The 21,071-nt window shown below is 35.2% G+C and overlaps 1 pseudogene; it reads right to left on the reverse strand.

Annotated features, from left to right (window-relative positions):
• Positions 1-1,737: 1,737 nt before the first annotated feature.
• LOC130054985 (uncharacterized) overlaps positions 1,738-21,071 on the reverse strand; it is a 52,901-nt pseudogene continuing 33,567 nt past the window's right edge.

The following is a 21,071-nucleotide window of genomic DNA, read 5'->3' on the forward strand; positions in this document are numbered from 1 at the left end:
TCTTCCCAGGTACATTTTATCTGGGTTCTCTCTTCCACCAATAAAAACTGGGCGCCACCATATAACTGAAAAATTGTTGAGTGTGGCGAAAATATCAATCAATCGTAAAGAGAGAGGCGACATGATTCAGGTCTTTAACATAATGACTGGAAAGGATAGTTTGGACCAAGACAATCTAGTGCCTAGATCACACACAACCAGAACGAGAGACCACAACATGAAACTGGAACAGGCTCAACATCAGGAGATTCTCTTGTGATATGAAGGTAGTAAATAGTTGGAACAACTTATCGGATCTCAACGACTTCAAAACCAAACTAGACAGGCATTGGGGTGATAGGAAGTATAAGACCAGATCCACGCATGCAAATGTCGACTTAAAAGTACTATTTGAGTTACAGGCTTAGCCACTTTTCCTAAAGAAGAGGTATCAAGATAAATGTACATATCAAGAAATTTATTCGTGTCTGTATTCAGTATTTATACATAACGATATCAATATGTATAATAATTATGCATAAAAGATATATATCGGTATCTGTATGGAACGTGTATACAAAAGTTAATATAAAATCTGTAAAATTCATTTAGAAAAATTGTGAAAACAATTTAGAACTATTCTTCTTAAATTTCGCACCACAAATCACCGCCTTCCAGTAGAGACTGGTAGATGGATTAGTATTCCATATAATGAAAGCTTTTGTGTAATGAATCGAAAATTACAGACGAATTCCATTATATATTAGAATGTAGTGCTTTGTCAAATATTCAAAAAGACTACCTACACAGTAGGTACTACACAAGGCCTAATGTTATTAAATTTCATGACATTATGTCAACCAGTATTGTTAAAACACTTTAAAAACTCTGTAAGTTTATCTAAAAAATCAATGAGTTAGTCTGTCCTCCTTAACATATTTTCTAAAAAATTTCACTACATGCATATTGTATATTTGTACATACTCTGACCTTATTCTTACTCAAATGTGTGTTTATTTAATACACCTCATGTACCATATATAATGTGGTTTGAGTGAATAAATGAACTTGAACTTGAGCTTGGAAAAAATCATTAAAATCAGTTTGCAAAATGTATGCCAAATAACGCAGTGAAACATGTTTTATGTCTGCCGACACTAGAGAAACACCACTCTACGTGACATTTTCGAAAAAAAAATTACCCGCAAACAAGACTATCCTCAAATACTCGTTGTTTTTCACATGTCTGTAAGCAGCCGTAGTACATCGCAGGAAGTAGCCTCCGCTACCAATATCAAATAATTCCTTTATACACAATTGATAATTTCTTCGAGTTACATAAAATTTGCAAATCAGGGGTACAAATGAAGAAGAGGAAATGAGAATAATCGAACAAGAATTTTTTTCTTTTAAATATATGGAACTACAATTGACTAAATTCGTTTTGAATGGACAATTGCCGGTGTGCTACTTAGATGAGGGATGCACTGACTCAATAGGATTAGCCGAGGTTTGTTTTGCGGTTTACATTTTAAAATATCTGAAATACTACCAGAGACACCAACCTAGGGCTAAATGTTGACATAGGGCATATATTCATGTAAAGCGAAACTATCAAAACATAGATAGAAATGCTTTTTACTCCTTCAATATAGTACTCACGAAATTACTCGCAGAAAGTGACCTTCAAATATAAATAATGTGTATCGCCACCATGACGTTACGCTTAGCTAGGCGTATTTTATTATGCGATCCTCTTCATGATGTGATCTTCTTTTGCCCGTCTTGTTTGCGCTTTCGAAACCCCGTTGCAATCAATTTGACGGCAAAAGCAAAAAATATCACCAAACCTTGTGAACCGTTAGTGAGAATATGCAAATACGAAAACAATTGACTGTGGAAAATTTGGTGGAGGAATCCGAAGAGCCATGCCCCTCCCGTAAGTGTCGATAACCTGCAGAAAATCAGAAGGATTCGTCTGTCATTGTCGGCGTTTACGACTGGAGAAGATTTTTTCGTGTGGATTTCCCGCATTGTTATTAGAACCATAAATACATTGAGGATGATCATGGCAGCTAGAGGGATCGCAAAGGTGTAAAGTATAAACGAGGGTTTCGAAATATAGCAAGTGTACCTTGAATATCCATAATTGTAATCATGGAACATAAAATAACTTACCAATATATTCACAGATACCATTATGAATGGAATAAGAAGACTGCAGAATATATTCCAGAAAAACTTTTGTTTGACGTAGTGATTGTCGGATTTTGTAAACCGAATGGAGGTAAATGCCCTAAATATTGAAAAACAAGACATTGTCATCCATGTCACGACCGACAACCATAAGAAGTGAGTAAGAGCACCAACAGACAGGCAGAGAAATGGAGAAAAAGAGGAAAACCCAGTTAATAAGTAGAAAACGTTTGCAAGGAGCAAAGTCATAGACGTGAATATGATATTCAAACTATGCAGGCGCTTGTCTTCATCAAATATGATGAACGTTACCACAGACCCAACACATCCAACAGACGACAGAGATAGACAAATAATCGACAAAATCTTCTCTTCAGTAAACGATTTCAAGGAGATGGAAAGCGCTGCATTTACTCCTTGTAAATATTGATCCACGCATATCTCTACCTTTGTCTTGTCGGACGATTCCTTGAAATACTCAGATTTAATGCAAAAATCAAAGTCAACTAGGCAGAGAATAAAGTTGGACACGACTACTTTTGTTTGACTTTTGTGTAGTACTACTCTTGGACACATAGTTACTGGTGCAACAACCGATCTTGCAGACTGTTTTATGCACTTAACATTGCCAGGAATTTCAATTACTTGGTACCAATACTCTAGCGACATAGGGTCATGATATGAATTTAAGTGCTTTAGTGTGAATACGTTGTAATAATTTGTTTGAAATGTTTGACTACTAATTTCAATCGTGAAAAGTCTTGATAAGATGGAAGATGAAAATCGGAATGTTTCAGTTAAGTTCTGTATAATTTTCATGGGTTCATGTAATTCTTCGACAAACAGTTGGACATACATGGCAATGTAATATTCGGATATAACTTCAAGGACTGTGGTATTGGATATTACGTTGATAAAGCACATATATTTAAATATGTCATTATTTTCTGTTAATTCCCTCAGAAATTCAGCTACACTTCCCATCGCACTGTAGTTCAAATTTATACTTTCCGATGTGGGTTTGATAATAAAGTTAACCTCGTAGGTATGTTGATTAACTTCTTTATGAATTGGAACGCATTCAGAGTTTACGAATTTCAGTCCGAACTCGCACACAATTGACTGACATCTCTTCTGAAATGAGATAAGAAAAACATTTTCTAGTTCGATTTCAAATTAATATCAAATGCCAGACAATTTACAAATGTTACGACAGTCAGCTATTATGAAATACGCGGTATTTCACACGAAAAACAAGAAATACTAGTAAATACAAGAGGCCCATGGACCATAACGCTTACCTGAGTCAACCAGGTCTGCTGTTACTCAGAAAGTTTTTTTTTCAATTTAATCTCTTTATTCCCACGAAAAAATTTGCACCCATATTATGACCCAACTTGAATCCACACAATATAGGATGCCCTATATCAGGCCTGGGGTAATGTAATGACTGTCAATTTCAGTGTAATGGACCGTTTTTGCATTACGAGTAATGGCAATGTGATGCATTACTTGATCAGGTATGCAGATTTACAATGTCTCTTTCGGTAAGTTCGTAAGTGTGCTAACTAATATAGTGAAACTCTGAACGCAACAATATGTCCAATGAGAATTCTTTGTCATGGTCAGAGACATAATATACAACCAAAGTGTTTAAAAGATGTATAATTTTAAACTAGGCTTATAGTTAGATATGTACTAGTAAAGTATTGCTCTTGGGCCTTTACTGTAAGAGTTCTCAGTAAATGTGCGGTATCAATTCAAGATGCTTGCAACTCTTGCACAAGGATATTGGATGTGTGTACTTACCATTAAGGGGTCAAATATGTATTGATCGGGGCATTCTTTTTGTTGATTATGTTGCTTTGGGTAAACTCCACTAAAATCAATCAAAGCCGAAAATGACAGCATACCGTTGTGTATGATATTTTCTTCAGGGCATTCTGTCATGAGGTCTGTGGTCCAGTTTTTGACGTTACACATGGCACAAAATACGTTTTTATAAGTAAAGTGAAGCTTATTGGGCAAACAAAAGGTATAAGGATCAATGTAATCCATGTAACACCCTCTTTCAATATCTGCATCATATTCCCACCATTCAGTCCGAAACATGCATTGTTTAATCATTCTGTCCTCTTGAGTACACTTTTTAGCTCTATCTCGGAGTACGTTCGACAATGGTAGAAAGTCCATGTGACATAAAGGTGGTGAAGCAAATAGTCGTTTTTGTAATTCTCCCTCCGTGTTTATCTGCAAAATTTCATCTGCTGTTTCGCACATAAGCTTTGGTTCCCACGCCAAAACTGAGCCCACACGTTCCTGATTACATAAGGCACAGTCCAAATTTCTGAAGGTTTCATTTGAGATTAAAGAAGTGACAGGTTGGAACCTGCGATAATCGTTGTCATGTTCAGTCCCTTCGCATCTTCGAACAATTTATGTATTATTGTTGAAATGATCGGGACAAGACGAAATCATGAAGTAGCTTTGCGTGAGACGCATAGTATCATGGACACTGGGTCTTTTACAATCTAGTGGAATAGTATTATAACGTGAAGGTGTTGAAAAGCTATGGTCCATGTATGTTACAAAACTGGGAATGCTGTTTTGACTCTGTACATACGATCTCCAAGGACAACAATTCTTCATTCGAATACATTCATCAGTACAGCTGCAAAATGAACAGCTGCGTACTTTTTCTCGGTATGTATAGCTTCGACGAAATTGGTTTCCAAAACACATATCCTGATCTGGACAAAGAAGCAGGTGCGAAGATATATACATCTTCATTGTTGTGTTCTGTATCCAGTAGGTCATGTTAGCCACCAAGCTCTTCTCCTCATCTAACGGTTTTCTGTCTAAACCTCTGGGTAGGATAACAGTTCCATGTGTTAACGGTAATAAAAGCAGCAATACTATTGTTCCTCCAAAGAATATCTGAAATAGATGAAGAATCTTCACGTAAAACCTTGGTTGAAGATGCCATTGTAAGCAGTTGGCGTGTACGCTACATGTACATGTACCTAACCGGATGCTTTGTCAAAGCGCTACCTATGATCTGTGTACCAAAACTCTCTTACGGAAATGCCCGAGAAGGTGCGATTGATAGCTCGCTTGAATTTTGCAGGGGCAATATTCGACGGTGATGATGTAGAGAAAATAATTCTCAAATATTTTAACTGACAACAAGAGGCCCATGGGCCACATCGCTCACCTGAGTCACCTTGGTCCATATCAGAAGACTTTCCATATATATTTGCATGTAAAACCGTAGTCCCTATTATGGCCCCAAACCTACCCTTGGAGGCCATGGTTTTTGCAAACTTGAATATACACTATGTCAGAAAGCTTTCATGTAAATGTGAACTTCTTTGGCCCAATGGTTCTTGAGAAGAAGATTTTTAAAGATTTTTCCTATGTATTTGTATGTAAAACTTTGATCCCCTATTGTGGCCCCATCCGACCCCCGGAGGCCATGATTTTAACAATTTAGAATCTGCACTATATCAGGAAGCTTTCATATAAAACTCAGCTTTTCTGGCTCAGTGGTTCTTAAGAAGAAGATTTTTAAAGATTTTTCCTATATATTTGTATGTAAAACTTTGATCCCCCCTTGTGGCTCCATCCGATCCCCGGGCTCCATAATTTTAACAAACTTGAATCTGCACTATATATATATATATATATATATATATATATATATATAAACTTTGACCCCTATTGTGGCCCCATCCGACCCCCGTGGACCATGATTTTAACAATTTAGAATTTGCACTATATCAGGAAGCTTTCATTTGAATTTCAGCTTTTCTGGCTCTGTGGTTCTTGGGAAGAAGATTTTTAAAGATTATTCCTATATATTTGTATTTAAAACTTTGATCCCCTATTGTGGCCCCATCCGACCCCCGGTGGCCACGATTTTTACAATTTAGAATCTGCACTATATCAGGAAGCTTTCATATAAATCTCAGGTTTTCTGCCTCATTGGTTCTTGGGAAGAAGATTTTTAAAGATTTTCCCTATATATTTGTATGTAAAACTTTGATCCCCTATGGTGGCCCCATCCAACCCCCAGGGGCCATGATTTTAACAATTTAGAATCTGCACTACCTAATAAAGCTTATCTATAAATTTCATCTTTTCTGGCCCAGTGGTTCTTGAGAAGAAGATTTTTTAATGACCCTACCCTAATTTTACCTTTTCTTGATTATCTCCCCTTGGACGGTGGCCTGGCCCTGTATTTTAACAATTTAGAATTCCCTTTACCTAAGGATGTTTGTGCCAACTTTGGTTGAAGTTGGCCTAGTGGTTTTTGAGAAGAAGTCAAAAATGTTAAAAGTTTACAGACGGAGGGACAGACGGACGGACAGACGCCGGAATACGGGTGATTAGAATACCTCACTTGAGTTTTTAGCTCAGGTTAGCTAAAAAGTGACAATCTAATTAAAATCAGACTTCTTAGATCCGCGCCGTTTACTCTGCGTAAGTAGATCTGACATAACCCGATTAGGGGTCATGTTCAGATGACCTTTATGTCAGCCAATCAGCGCGTCGGTTTTGAAACCGTCGGTGTTTACAATTCAAGGAAAACGGCTGCGATTGTTTGATTTGAAAGAAAACACATCAGTTAGATGTGACTTCACAATGTACCGTTTACGTTGACTGGCATTATATTCCTCGGGTTAATTAAGGAAACTATTTTGAAAACTATTCAAATCGTACCCATCCCTATTCATACATAAATCGCAATTAATTTGATTTGGGTGTATTTTATCTCTACGTTTTGTTGTTTGAATCGACGGAATAGTCCTATTGCACGTACGAGATCGCCATGTTGTTACAGCTAATTATATATGCATGTCAAAGGTCAATCGGGGATAGCGTGTTAACGTAAACAATTTTTATTGGCATTTTTTAATTTTGGTATATAATATATAGATATATCTTTAAACAAAATGGATACTGGCGATCAGACTTGTAATCTGGATGATTTCTCTCATTGGAAAATAAAGGCGTTGCGTTCATTTCTGAGCAGCAGAGGACTGTCGATAAGAACTTATAGCTCTCGCTTTTGCCGCAAGTAAACTGCATATGCCTACAGCTGTAGAACTAGAGAAATCGAAGTTAGATTCCTACAAAAAAATTTAAGAGTTGGTGAAGTTGTATATTGCCTGATCCTTTGTTAATTTTTGATAAGTGGAGGGGGGGGGGGGGGCGACGAAAAACAAGGAATGTCTCCTTGACCACCAGATTTTATAACTGATATAACTTACCCCCATGCCTGCCAAGAGGGGTCAACAAAGTGGCATGAAGAAGTGTGAAATCTTGGAATAATGTACTGAAACCTTTGTCTGCCATTATGCAGTCAAATGGCTCTAAAAGATCCATAAATCCAGAATGTAGGGTATATTTTTGTCACTGGTCCTTCCACTCCAGCATTCTTTTTCAATTTATTGTCACCATTATTACATCCACTGACACAGTGTCTCCCGGGCATATTTGTGTAAGAATTTACTTCTAAATGTGGTGATAAAAATTGCAAACTTGCACACAAAACCAAACAATAAAAAATGAAAGAAATGGAAAAGGTAAGAACTGTCAAAATGTATGCATTTCTTACTATCATGAGATCTAACAATTTATTTTGCAAGCAAATGATAAGAATCAGTGATGACTATATGAAATTCTTACCGTAAAAAACTCTCTGATAATAAAAGGGTCCCCCATTCCATATTTTCTATCAGAGAGCTATACTGTAGCCTACAGTACAGAGTGGTGACAAAATGAGTAATTTTTTTATTTTTTCAATATATCCTCATTATTTTATTGAAATTCAACTTTTTTCAAAAACTTTTCTTGATGTCATTTTTGGACTAATATTGAATTGAGGAAATTTTTATTGACTTGCAGAATTCCTTACACTTTCTTCTCATAATATTGAAATAATTTTCAGACCATCCATCCTAAGAAATGACATTTGAAACACAAGTATAAAATTTCAGAACTCGTCACTACTATATATCCTTAGTAAGCTGAGAGCCGAAATGTTTCATGCTAAATCAATATAAACTCATTTCTGAAATGGATAGGTGAAAAATTAAATGTACGAAATTCTGCATCCATTTGTAAATTTCCTCAAAATTGAACCAAAAGTGACACCAGATTAAATTTTGGAAAAAAGTTGGAAATCGATTAAATATAAATTGGAAAAAATAAAAACAAACACTCACTTTTGTCACCACTCCAAAGTATATAACACGTAGCTGGACTCCTTGTTGGTTTACCCCCCCCCCCCTTTCTCCACAGAAAAAAAGTCTAGAGAACAACAATGCTAAAATACGGTTACCAATTTAATTAAAGATACACAGTGTCCTACTCAGGATTAAAAAAGATATATATACATATATGCATGTATATATAAATTCACGGTGAAACACGGTGTGATAAGCAATAAGATATCACGACAATGTTGGTGTGGGTGGCACACAATTAAGAAAGATATAAAATGATATTGAATGTATCTTAATCAAATTCTGTTCCGATCGCTATCCGCATACATAGAGCTTACCAATACTGATCGTTTAAACTTTGTATGCACCCAATTTGATTAAAAAAAACGTGTTTTTACAGACAAGTTTTTAGCCGAGTTGCAACGAAGGTGATGCGGGCGGGCGTCGACAATTGGTTTCCGGATGATAACTCGAAAAGTTTACAATCTAATCAAATGAAACTTTGAGATATTGTTGGAAACCAGGTAAGGAAGACCCCTATTGATTTTGGAGAAAAATTGTCAAAGGTCAAGGTCACAGTGACCGAAAATAGAATTAAAATTTCAGAAAAATTAGGTTTCCGGATGATAACTCAGAAAGTTTAAATCCAAATCAAATGAAACTGTAATTTATTGTTGGTACTAGGTAAGGAAGACCCCCTATTGATTTTGGAGAAAAAAGGTCAAAGGTCAAGGTCACAGTGACCGAATATAGAATGAAAATTTCAGAAATATTTGGTTTCCGGATGATAACTCAGAAAGTTTAAATCCAAATCAAATGAAACTTTGATATATTGTTGGGTACCAGGTAAGGAAGACCCCTATTGGTTTTGGAGAAAAAAGGTCAAAGGTCAAGGTCACAGTGACCGAATATAGAATGAAAAATTCAGAAATATTTGGTTTCATGCTATACATCCGTATACCTTTAAAATAATTTATGATTTAAGAGATTTATAGAAAATGTATTTATGGCATTAATTGATAGAAAAAATACACCCATGTTCCTGGAAAGAGATGTTATTGGTCTGGTCATTCAGTAAAATATCACAATAATCATTTCTGATTTTTGACTGATCTGTACATGAACTGTATTACAATTTTACTTCAATATCAGAAATTCAGACAAAGGATTTCGTTTAAATTCTCTGGAAGCATGCTAACCGTTCTCCGGTAGTTTGATTATTGCGGACCAGTAATGTAGTAAACACAGGAGCATGATATCAGGGATGTGAAATAATTGTTGTATGTAATCTTCAGGGAACTGTTTGGGAGTGAAACGAAATTAGAGTAGCAAAGCCCCGGATGCGTAACTCGAACGCACTTTACCCGACATTGAGCAGATGTATAAATGTCTAGGTGTTGCGTGATTGGCTAATTATCACAGAAGTTTAAATGTCAAGATGAAAAGTTATTTCACAAAATCAAGAAATTACAGAAAACTACTATGTTACAATGTAGGGATGTGTTTGAAATAAAGGGTGTAATTTACTGCAGATTGTTGTGTTGTAAAAATACAAATATGACCCATAAAAGCAACGAAACCCAATATATATTTTTGTCATTTTTTATAAGCACTTGGAATGAGCTTTGAAATATTGGCGGTAATTTGTCTCAAACTAATATAGTTAATTAGTGAGAGGACCAAAGGCTAGTATTGAAGTCTATTGGAAACAATCTAATTAACCTTTGATCCGCTCACGTGTATCAGTACACAAGGTCAGACACGCCGTGGACACCTGAAAAAGTATATAGTTTGACAAATATTTGTTGTTTGTGTTGATTTTCATTTGTTGTAAGGGAGACGGACAGTGGAGGGAACTCCCAAATCAAGAAGTTATATAAATTAAAACTTACAGAGGGAAATATTGATGTAATTCAACAAGTGATTAATTTATCGCAACGCGAGGAGGGTAGGAAAAACTACCATACAGTCTTCATTATTCAGCTATTAACACATCTTTCTGTTCCTCTTTTAAAGTTTGAATCTTGCAATCTTTCCAAACTTATAACGTGCGCCAATATTCGTCCTCATATTTGTTGTTTTCCTGAACTTTTCGTTTACCAAACGAAAATATTAAACGTTCTCTGATTGGATGAATATATGGATAAAAATGCATGATTTAAAGGTCACTAGATTACTAGATTTGACCTCTGTATGCGGTTTCTTGTGTAGTGATTTCTTGTGTAGTGATATACGTGAGCGGATCAAAGGATCTAATTTTAATTAGATTGTATGGGGAATGAATCGGTACTTTTTTCTCATATGAATATACCGTGGTAGTTTAGGACATATTTAAAGAAATTTCATCGAAAGGAAGGTGTAGAAAGAATAACTTATGAGGCCAGAATTAAAAAGGAGTTTGTTTGCCATTGCGCGACCGACCCATTTTTAACCCCCCGACTGGACAGTTTTTAATGACATAATTTCGGCCATGTTTTTTTTTTCCACTCGATTTTCCGACTTCTGTTTTTCTTTCAAGTTCCTATCCAAGTTTGGTTCATCTTCACAAGTCAACGGTTATTGATTCGTTACCTCGCACCATGCTCGCATCAGTCACCATTCAAAACATGGGTTTGGGAGGGGATGACGCAATAAGCTAAAATTAAATCATCCAATGAGATTCCTCGTTTAAGATGCAAGTTTGGAAAGAGTAAAAACAGAAAGTAAACAATGATCTTCGTGGGGTACTTTTCTTAACATCAAGAACATTGCGTGTTGTTTTTATTTTATAACGAGGTAACTAATCAATAGCCCTTGACTTGTGAAGATGCGTTTTGTTTTATTTTTTTTAGTTTTGTTCATTGCAGCGTTTTGTAAATCGCCGTAATTTTAAGCGCTCAAATGATCGATTCGGCACATGGCATACTGGTTATCTATCCGACGAGGCATCATTCGATAATTTACCGAAATCCCCCCAGGAATTAGTTTTCGAAATACCACCTAAAGGTGTCGAAATTCCCCTCTAAGTATATACATTAATGCATATTAAGTTTATATATGTTAATCTTTTATGATAAAAACGTTTTTAAAACAATTTGTGATTGTAAATTTAGGGAATTCTTCAAAGAAAGATAACTCTAGCAAAATTTATGCATAACATATTTTTATTTTCTTAATCAAGGGAACTCAAGGGGCAGCATGAGATTTTTTCCCTATACAATATTTGTTTGAATTGAAAAATATATATGAATGTTGATTTAATTCAACTTAAGCAATGTATATATATAATGATTAGGAAATAATGGTTGAACACATTCTTCTAAATGAAAGAAAAATAACATGAGTTACCTTCCTTAGATTAACACAAATTCTAATAAAACAAGACTCTTTTTTTATTAAAAAAATTATATTATTTTTTTCTTCAGAGACGGTATTTTACACATTGAATCAATCCCTAATCTTTCAATTTAACTTTTAAAAAATTGATTCAAAGGGGAATTTCGTTAGTTCTAAAGGGCATTTCGGTAATTCGAGGTACCGCGGAGCACGGATTTAATGTATCGGAAATCGTTTGACCAACATCATTGAACATGAAATTGTGTTGAGTTTATACGAATAATGTTTTAGAACAACAACAATGCTACCAAGTTTTAGTTGCATACTACATGCATGTTACATTGGCCATTGAGAGTAAAATCATGGCAACCAAGACTCGAGACAAATTTGAAAAAAACAATGGACATATTCAAGACCTGGAAAACAAACACCCACAAAACAAGTAACATATCAGAATAACAAAATGATATATGAGCCATACACAAACTACTCCTGTCCATGAAGTTAAAACTGCACTTTTTAGAGAGGTTTCTGACAGTTCTGCAAGTAATTCACTGTTATAGGGTTAATTCATCAAAAGAACACAAAATATAAAAATAAAATCCCTACCGACTGACCCAATATTTTTTTATGACCCTCGGGCTATGGCAAACCAACATTTTTTTAAAATGTGGCCTGATTATCAAATGCATGTGAGTGGAAGGATGATATGTATGGCACGTCAAACGTTGCAATATTTGATCTTTTTCATTTGTATTGTATAATTTTCCATTTGTATTGTATAATTTTCCATTTGTATTCTATATTTTCCATTTGAATTCTAAAAAAAATTTCATTTGCTTTGTATAATTTCCATTTGCATTGTCATTTTTTTAAAAAAAATTCGTATTCTATATTTTCTATTTATATTGTATACTTTACCATTTGTATTCTATAGTTTTCTTTTGTATTATATGTATATATTTTTTCGTTTGCTTTGTATTATTTCCATTTACATTGCCAATTTTTTCATTTGTATTGTATCCGAGGGATTGTTTATTTTGATCTGTTACGAAGCATTTCATTAGTTTAGGTCCCACTTATATTAAGTCGTCACCAGTTGTAGGGCGGTGGCGTACCACAAAGAGACTTACTATGCTTAGCGCAAGTGGCGTAGCAGGAGGGGGGGTCTTCAACGTGCCAACGACAGTCGCAACACAGGTCACATTATCAGTGATTCTCATGTGTTTGGCGAAGTATTCGCTATATTTACGTCTACGGGTATATCTCTGAGCTACCGCGACCGGTTCCATATAGGACTAGTTGAACAAACAGGTACATGTATGTAGCTAGCAATGACGAATCTTGCGCCGGGGGACCCCTCTCCTTTCACAAATAGGATATTTTGTTTATTTTGTATAGAAATGCCGAAAAAAACATGAATGTACGTTTTATTTTGTCAGAACGCGCTTGCTTCAGGGGACTTTGATCTCCCCCCTGCACCCCACACCAACCACCAAAGCTTTGCCCTGGACTCACCAGGGGTCTTACAACAGTCCCCAGACATCCAGCAGGTTACTGCATCCTTTCGTTCAGAATTATCCAGATCAGCCAGTGACTAGTTTGAATGTGCTTGTTACAATAGACGCATTAAAGCAATTAATGGGGGGGGGGGGGTCACGCCATTGCAATTAGTAAATACAGTACATTTCTACGAAATGTGGCTCCTGAACTTGACCTCTTCGACATCTCAAGCATTACCAAATTCGATAAACGATAACTCCAGATTAATTCAATGAATAGTTGTAACAAACCAAACTCGATGTTAACAATTGGTGGGGAACCAGTGGGGACCCAAGGGTCCAAGTCCCCTGAATCTACTGAATTCTGACTTATTAAAATGTGCATGCTTTTCTGGTCAGTTCTTTAAAAACTAGATCATGTTGGGGGGGGGGGGGTGGGGGGTGGGTGGATTCACCATTGCTAGCTACGTATTTTCAAATATAACTAGTCCCGCGTGGACCTGGTTGCGGTAGCTCAGTGATATATCGCTTGGTTTGTGGGCGGGAGGTCGTGAGTTCGAGCCCCGCTCCTGCCATTACCGCATCAAACCTAAGACATCAACATAGGTAGTGATTGCTCCTTTGCCAAGCAATCGGCATGTACATGTAAAAGTGAGAATCACAGGTCTTTCCGATATAACCTTAAAAACAGATATCCTATGTTGCGGCAGATGTTGGCACGTTAAAGAACCCTCATTACTACGGCCTTGTGCGCTAAGCACGTCTGCATCAGTAAACAATTCTCAAAGCAACGTTAACTAATGAAATCCTTCGTAACAAATCAAAATAAACAATCCCTGGGATACAATACAAATGAAAAATCATACAATACAAATGGAAAATATAGAATACAAATGAAAAATTATACAATACAAATGGAAAATATAGAATACAAATGAAAAATTTTAGAATACAAATGAAAAATTATAAAATACAAATGGAAATTATACAATACAAATGAAAATTTATGCAATGCAAACGGAAAATATAGAATGCAAATGGAAAATTATACAATACAAATGGAAAATATAGAATACAAATGGAAAAATATACAATGCAAATGGAAAATATAGAATACAAATGGAAAATTATACAATACAAATGAAAAAGATCAAATATTGCAAAGTTTGAATTGCCATAGAGATGAGTATTGGAAGATTTAATTTATCGTTTTCTTAAAATCAAATCGCATACAACTTCTTCAAGGTATTACATCAATATCTAGTATAAAGGAAGAAACATAAGTGTACAGGAGAACTGTTGAATGTGATTACATTAGGAAGGACACAAACAGGGGAAAAGTCAGAAAACTATGAATATCAAAAGTCAACTGATAATTCTTAATTTTGTGAAGCCGACGAAAAAGACAGTGGTAGTCAAAACATCGGCAGAAAGTTATTTTCTTAGGGAATAAACGAACATTTTTATATATAAAATAGTGTTTAAGTTTTCGGAGAAAATCCTTTGAGAAGAGAAGTCCTACTATTTGTAATTAAGTTTCATGATTGGGGATGTATTTCATACGATGGTATTGGTGTTCTTGTGCATGTTGATGAAAATCTGAACTCAACAAAAACATTCAACTATTTAAAAATAACTACTTGGACCTTTTGGGAAATCACCAATTTATTATTCAAGGTCGCAATGACATCTTTCCACTCCTTTAGACAGATCATGAAACATCCTAAAGCAATACGAGCTGTAACTGACGCATTTTTTCAACTATCCAGTTATGCATCAATTAACTCCTATCGGCATAACTGATATAATCACCAAGATCTGAAGAAAAATTCAGCAAAATAAAGAAGGGAATATTGTTTGAGAGCATACCTACAGTGAGCATTTCGTATAAACCGCCATTGCGTCGTATACACGGACATGGGAACGATGATTGCCGAACATAGTCGGGTTGATGAGACTGACGTCATATACAAGGATGGAAAACGACGTGAATAACTGCACGTTTCGTTTGTTTAAAATATTCCATCATTTCATGAATGACAAGAAGTACCATAAGTGTAAGAAAGTAATAATTACGCAAATGTGCAAATCAAATGAAATTTTGGTAGCGATTTCCTATACAATTGGCATGTCAAATTGTTTACAAATCTACTACGTGCTCAGTGCCTCCCTTTCGCTTTTTTTCTGAACTGGTGACCTCCGAGGTCAATGTACATAAAAAATTACGAGCAGGAATTACTGACAGGATGACAATGATTCATGAATCGACATTTTCTGCTGATCTGACGGGTTTATTGCTTCAGATTCACTCTGATTCCATTAAGTTGTATGTATTTAATCACAAATATGTTAAATATTTGTTCTTTTATTTTTGAATTTACAGCTAGTATTGAGTCAAAATCTGAATGCCGTGATGATAGGATTGACAAGTCAATCATTCCAAAATAAAATTATTCAATGTTTTTTCATCAAATTATTAGTGTCTACAAATTAAGAATTTCACTTCAGAAGTAATGAACATTTTACATGTGATTCATTTTTTTACTTAGGTCTGGTGTAGCGGTGATCGCTGTCGCTGGTGATCAGGCTCGCTCTAAAAATAGCGGTAGTCCTGCTGTTCGACACTCGCATAATTAGACCCATAGGGAGTTGTAAACATTTTATATGGTTGTAATCAGCAATTCTATTGAAGTATGGTGATGAAAACAAAACAAAAGACAATAAAACAAGGTGTATTATTGAATTATTTTGTTTTAAAAATCCAGAAAATGCTTTGGTTTTTAATTCTACATCTGAAATTGTGATCGGCATATGAACTTCATTTATGTACATATTTTAATGAGAAGACGTGCATTTTAACTAATATATTTAAGTATATAACTAAGTATATAACTAGTTCAGCTCCTTTAGAAAAAAAAATCAACAGAAACTTCCTAATAATTATTCATTTTACATGCAAGAATCATCGAGATCGGCATCCCACCAATGTGAATGTCGTCCTGTAGTCTCTACTGGTTTTTCCATTATGATTATGATAACAATACCTTGAAAGTAAGATATTGTTTTAAAAAGAAAAAATAAATATTATTGTTTTTATTGTCGATGATTTAATTGCTAGTATGAATAAATACGAATCATGATCACAATGTACCAGTCTAATTAAAAACAAAGTTGTGACTCGAATTTCCTCCATTGTGTTTTTTAATATCGATTGATTGATCGAATATTGTTTCTAAAACTTCCCGCTCGAGAATATTTCACTCATATGGAGACGTCACCACTGCCGGTGAAGGGCTGCAAAATCTAGGCCTATGATCGGCGCTTATGGCCATTGAACAGGGAGGGATCTTTATCGTGCCACACCTGCTGCGACACGGGACCTCGATTTTTGCGGTCTCATCCGAAGGACCGTCCCATTTAGTCGCCTCTTACGACAAGCAAGGTGTACTGAGGACCTATTATAACTAAAAAAAAATTAATATCGAAAAGCAATTACCTTTTTCATATCAACTATGTCAATGAAGTATTTTTATAGTTTAAATTTTTGCGCAATTAGTTATGAATTTAAAGCACATTTTCGACATAGTTCGTGGTCAGAATAATTGATGCCCCATGAGTAATTTTCATTTGTAATTAAATGAGCACAACTAGCCAATCCAATAAACTTTATCATAGTTATGTAACACTAACCTGACTAAGAAGATAGCTGCCTGTTTTGACCGACTCAGGTTTACATTTCTTACATTTCATATCTTTAGATATCTAGTGTTTTTCAATGATGATATCAAGACATTCAGTATTCGAAAATGTGGATATGATGAATTAATGTTAAGAATGGAGATGGGAAGTTCATACTCCATTAAAGTAATTTACTTCACGTAGTTCAAAACACGTGAAATTAGTTTAAATTCATTTCTTCGAAAACATGCCAGGATGAAATAATTCATATTTAACATACTAATATAATTTCATTACGTTACTGATTTCATCGTAAGTCGTTTCATTTCATTCATATTCATGGGGATGAACGCTGATTGGTAGAGAGAGAAGTGTGAAGGGTCAGTATGGTTTGTGTGTGGTTGTGAGTATCTTGTGAGTTGTTTTACTGGTTTGGTGCTATATAAGCAAGATTCGCGTCAAATCCAGAAACTAACCCAGCAACACTCCATACCCGGACTGAGTGACTTATTATTCACGTATTGTCATATCAAAGAAACTAAGTTTTACTACAGTTTCTGTTCTTCCGAGTTTACGATCATCCTCCAAAATTAGGATATAACAATAAAGAACTTTAGAACCCAAACCACCTGTGTGTTTTAATTCAAATACATGACGGTTACAATTTTTCTGAATTACAAAAAAGGATGCTAATGCAATGATCAGTTACCTTTGGAATGAAAATATTAATTATTTACCCTACCCTGTGAAAAACGAATAGAAAAATCCTATATATTGGACATTTTCGAGCCTACATTAAAAATGTGCATAATCATTTGCATGAGATTTCTATATGGTAGAGTCCTGATAGTTGGATATCTGTATAAGGATTCTCCATGCTTTATGTACTGTTAAAGGTCAAAGTGATATTTAGAGGTCAAAGGGCAAGTATTATGACTCCATTTACTGATCCTTTTAATTCTTTCTGCATTGAATTTCTTAATTCTCCAAAACATCCCAATTTCCCTCATTGTGATACATTTTAATCTGTGATCCTTTTCAATCAGTGTGTTGATTTTTTTGTTGGATTTGAATTATACATTTTTTTCGAAGAAATCTTTAGAGTAGCATCATTTCATGTGAATTTGCAATTCTTGAGCTACGTCTGTTCTATTATAACATCAGGGTGCACTCAAATATGGTGGCGGATCTATGCCTTACTGTGGGGTTGGGGTTGGGAGTTAACCCATTTTAAAAGAATGATTTAAAATGGTGCATTTTAATGCATTTTAGACTGAAATTCTTGTTCTTTCTTCTATTCATTTGTAGTCACCACATCTTTTATATGTTTGGGTGCTGTAAAACAAAAAAGAAGACCCCCCCCAAAAAAACCCACCACTGAAATATGCTGGTGTCAGTATATTTTTCTGAATTATACATGTAGTAACAGAAACGCAGTCTTTGAAATTGGTTTAAAACTTAGTACAGACTATGGGTTTATGCCAAAAGAAGATGACATAGACCTCATCGAATTGGTATAGACCACAACATTGAAAAAAAAAACAAACACAAATTTAAAAGATTTTTATTTACTTCTAGAAAGCATATTTTCTTTCCATTTCCATAACAATGTTCTCCTTTCCTCATAACGATTATCAGACTTGTGGGATAAGTTATGCTTTAAACCTAGAAAATTGACATACACAGTTTGTTCTATCCCAATTACAATTGGCATAGACCAGTGTCATTTGACATATACAATGTACTCGGTCTATGATTAATTTCGAACACCAAGAAACGTCCGAAAGGTCAGTTATAAAACAGCATCACACATATTTGTAATATATCAACAGGTAATTTTTAAACAGTGCACTTTCTAATGTTGACTGTCTGATATCACCTCCATCTTACTGGGGTTTGATAGGTTATATATCAAAGTATGTAAGCAAAATGGGTGATTTTTAGCTCACCTGAGCTGAAAGCTCAAGTGAACTTTTCTGATCGCCTGTTGTCCGTCGTCTGTCTAAACTTTTTACATTTTTGACTTCTTGCGCAGAAACGGTGATTAAAATAGTTCTTTTCCCTATATATTCTATTAAGAGCGACCCTGATTACCAGCGACAGCCATCCCGGTTTCACCGCTATCCTCACAATGTCAAGGTTGACGTTGTGAGGATGCGGTCCAGGTCCAAGAGGTTTTTCTTATTCGATAAAAAATATACGAGCCCCATTTCTCGTTAAATTAGATATTGATGCCCAGAAGCTGTAAGTTCGTTTTTCATCTCAAAAGCTAAGCACAACTTCACAAATAATGTCCGTTTTAAGATATGAACAACAGTGAATTATTCTTTTGTTGAGCGTTGCTGATGTGAATGTGTTCACAAGTAAAGTTTTATGTGCAAATGAATAGATTGGACTCCATAACATTAATCGCTGTTTTTCACAAACCAAACATAACTTTTTAAAAAATTCTCTTGTTTTTGAAATATGAACGAGTCCGATAAATAAACCAGGGCTTCAAGATCGTAGCGGCTGCGTAGTGCTAGATAGGACTAGTACGAAAATCAAGGCGAGCCCTACCTAGTGCTAGATAGTACTTAATTTAGGCGAGCCCTACGTAGGGATAGCAAGCGTTATTTCATAAAGTGCGTTCAATAGACCTAGATATCTAGCCTAGCAGCTAGGCTAGCCGCTGTTATCTCGAACGCAGCCCAGCTGACTTGTACGGCCACGTGCTACCCTGCTAGATCAGCTGCAATAGGAACATCGCTCAACCTAAAAGAATTTTTTCCTATGGGACCTTGTCGCCTTCTATTAGCGTTAGAAGACGTACAAACTCTATTAAAAGTCCCTCTTTCTTCACACGGTTAACTACATCAAGCATCATATCTATAATATTCCTGACTGTTTGGTCATATTGAGTTTGATCAAATAGACAATTTGTTCTTTTTTTCTTTTCCTTGGCGCGTTACATGTGTCATAATTTTTTGGACTTCTTACATTACATGTATTTGTATCCTCATTATATCTTCGTCCTTAGGCTGATTTAATCGCAACAATTACTTTATTTTCTCTCTGTAATATTGTGTGTGTGTGTGTGTGTGTGTGTGTGTGTGTGTGTGTGTGTGTGTGTGTGTTCCAAAGTTCAATAAAGAAATAGCATGTAAAGCAACAAAGTCTAAACATGTCCAATGCTACAGTGTACATAGTTTGTATGATAGAAAGGGACCATTGTCTAAAAAAAGAAATAAGGGTCTGTTTATGTTGGAATTACTGCACAGTTTTGAAATTCATTAGCATTGCTAAATTTCTTGTATTTCCCAAAACAATTGTCTTTTATCGTGATATTACCAATTTAAACTAAATATCTTCATTTAATGTGGTCCTTATCTATGTGATAGCATGTTTGGCCAAATTATGATGTACAATAGGCGAAAATAACAAATGCATCGCGATAAACAATACCTCCCTAATGTAGGGTAACACCACCGATATTTCGTGGGAGTTGATTAAAAACACTTATCACTTTCTTTTTCGGGAATAGTCCTCAGTTGTCGAGCATTCTGTTTTTATTTTTGGAAATTCAACGGAAATTGTTCGTTGATTTCTCTGAAAATTGTCTGTTTCAACGGAAAGTGTCAGTTATGTCTATACACCCCATGAATTTAAACGAATTACTACATGTATGTTGGTAAAATATTTTTACAACCATTTCCTGTAAGAATACCCTATAAATTATAACCCATATTCAGCTATGAATATAACACACAACCTGCTTTCTACTTCAGGTGAAATTAATGATCTAAATAGAAAACATGGAATTGTCCGCACGATTTGGGAAACCTGCATAGAAATTCCTTGGGGAAAACCCCCAGAAAACAAATTTCATTGAAAATATATTTCATAATTTTTTGTCGACGGAGCACGTTCAAGCTTATATTTTTACTTTCTCCTCTCCTTCTACCCAAATTTTAAAGATAGTATTTCGTAAACTAAAAATAAGTGTTTTTTGTTTGTTTTAAACTGGCCTAACCGGACACGTACTATTGAAACCTAAATCTAAACAAAAACGATGGGGTTAAAATTTCCGAATTGACGAGTTTTCAAAAGTAACTTATCTACATTTTTTATATTGTTCATATATGCTCCATGAAATTCTGAATAGAACTGCATTCTGTTAAAGGACATAGAA

This window comes from Ostrea edulis, chromosome 5, assembly GCF_947568905.1.
Source record: "Ostrea edulis chromosome 5, xbOstEdul1.1, whole genome shotgun sequence".
NCBI classification, from domain to species: Eukaryota; Metazoa; Mollusca; class Bivalvia; order Ostreida; family Ostreidae; genus Ostrea; species Ostrea edulis.